Below are 1,683 nucleotides of genomic sequence, written 5' to 3'. Positions count from 1 at the left end.
CTGTTGGGCTGGGCCCAGTGGCTCACGCCCACAATCCCAGCACTTTGGAAAGCCTAGGTGAGTGGATCACTTGAGGTCAGAAGTTGGAGACCAGCCTGGCCAACATGGAGAAACCCCATCTGCAAAATTATCTGAGCCTGGTGGCACATGTCTGTAATCCCAGCTACTCGGGAGGCTGAGGCAGAGGAATCGCTTGAACCTGGGAGGCAGAGGTTGCAGTGAGCCGAGATTGTGCCACTGCATTCCAGACTGGGCAACAAGAGTGAAACTCTGTCTCAAACAAACAAACTCCTGTTTAAACAGCCCTGATGGCTTTTTTTTTGCTTCAAGATAAAATCTGCATCCCTTTGCTTTGAAATAAAAGCCCTTCTGAATATTGATATACTTTTTGCATTAGGAAAGATATTCCTAAAACTGACAGTTATTTAAATATTTAAAAGGCCATGTACAGTGGCTCATGCCTGCAATCCCAGCACTTTGGAGGCAGAGGGGGGTGGATCACCTGAGGTCAGGAGGTCGAGACCAGCCCGGCCAACATGGCGAAACCTCGTCTCTATTAAAAATACAAGAATTAGGCAGACATAGTGGCACTCGCCTGTAGTCCCAGCTACTCTGAAGGCTGAGACAGGAGAATCCCTCGAACCCAGGAGATGAAAGTTGTAACCAGCTGAGATCACTGCCACTACATTTGAGTCTTGACAACAGAATGAGACTCTGTCTCAAAAAAAATAAATAAAATAAATAAAAATGTTCATGGTTATATGTAGAATAACCTTTCAACATTTCATCTTTCTTTTTTTGAGACAGAATCTCACCCTGTCGTCCAGACTGGAGTGCAATGGTGAGGTCTCGGCTCACTGCAACCTCAGCCTCCAGGGTTCAAGTGATTCTCCTGCCTCAGCCTCCCGAGCAGCTAGGATTATAGGCACTCTCCACTATACCTGGCTAATTATTATTATTATTATTATAGACAAAGTTTTGCTCTTGTTGCCCAGGCTGGAGTGCAGTGTCGTGATCTCGGCTCACCGCAAGCAACCTCCACCTCCCAAATTCAAGTGATGCTTCTGCCTCAGACTCTTGAGTAGCTGGGGTTATAGATGCCCGCCACCTGTATTTTATACCTAAATCTGTATTTTTAGTAGAGACGAGTTTCGCCATGTTAGCCAGGCTGGTCTCGAACTCCTGACCTCAGGTGATCCGCCCCCCTCCGCCTCCAAAGTGCTGGGATTGCAGGCATGAGCCACTGCACCTGGCCTTTTAAATATTTAAATAACTGTCAGTTTTAGGAATATCTTTCCTAATGCAAAAAGTATATCAGTATTCAGAAGGGCTTTTATTTCAAAGCAAAGGGATGCAGATTTTATCTTGAAGCAAAAAAAAAAAAGCCATCAGGGCTGTTTAAACAGGAGTTTGTTTGAGACAGAGTTTCACTCTTGTTGCCCAGTCTGGAGTGCAGTGGCACAATCTCGGCTCACTGCAACCTCTGCCTCACGGGCTCAAGTGATTCCTCTGCCTCAGCCTCCCAAGTAGCTGGGATTACAGACATGTGCCACCAGGCTCAGATAATTTTGCAGATGGGGTTTCTCCATGTTGGCCAGGCTGGTCTCCAACTTCTGACCTCAAGTGATCCACTCACCTAGGCTTTCCAAAGTGCTGGGATTGTGGGCGTGAGCCACTGGGCCC

The sequence above is a fragment of the Cebus imitator genome, unplaced genomic scaffold (assembly GCF_001604975.1).
Source record: "Cebus imitator isolate Cc_AM_T3 unplaced genomic scaffold, Cebus_imitator-1.0 Scaffold17, whole genome shotgun sequence".
NCBI lineage: Eukaryota > Metazoa > Chordata > Mammalia > Primates > Cebidae > Cebus > Cebus imitator.
The sequence above is the reverse complement of the archived record's forward strand: the minus strand, read 5'-3'. Positions refer to the sequence as shown.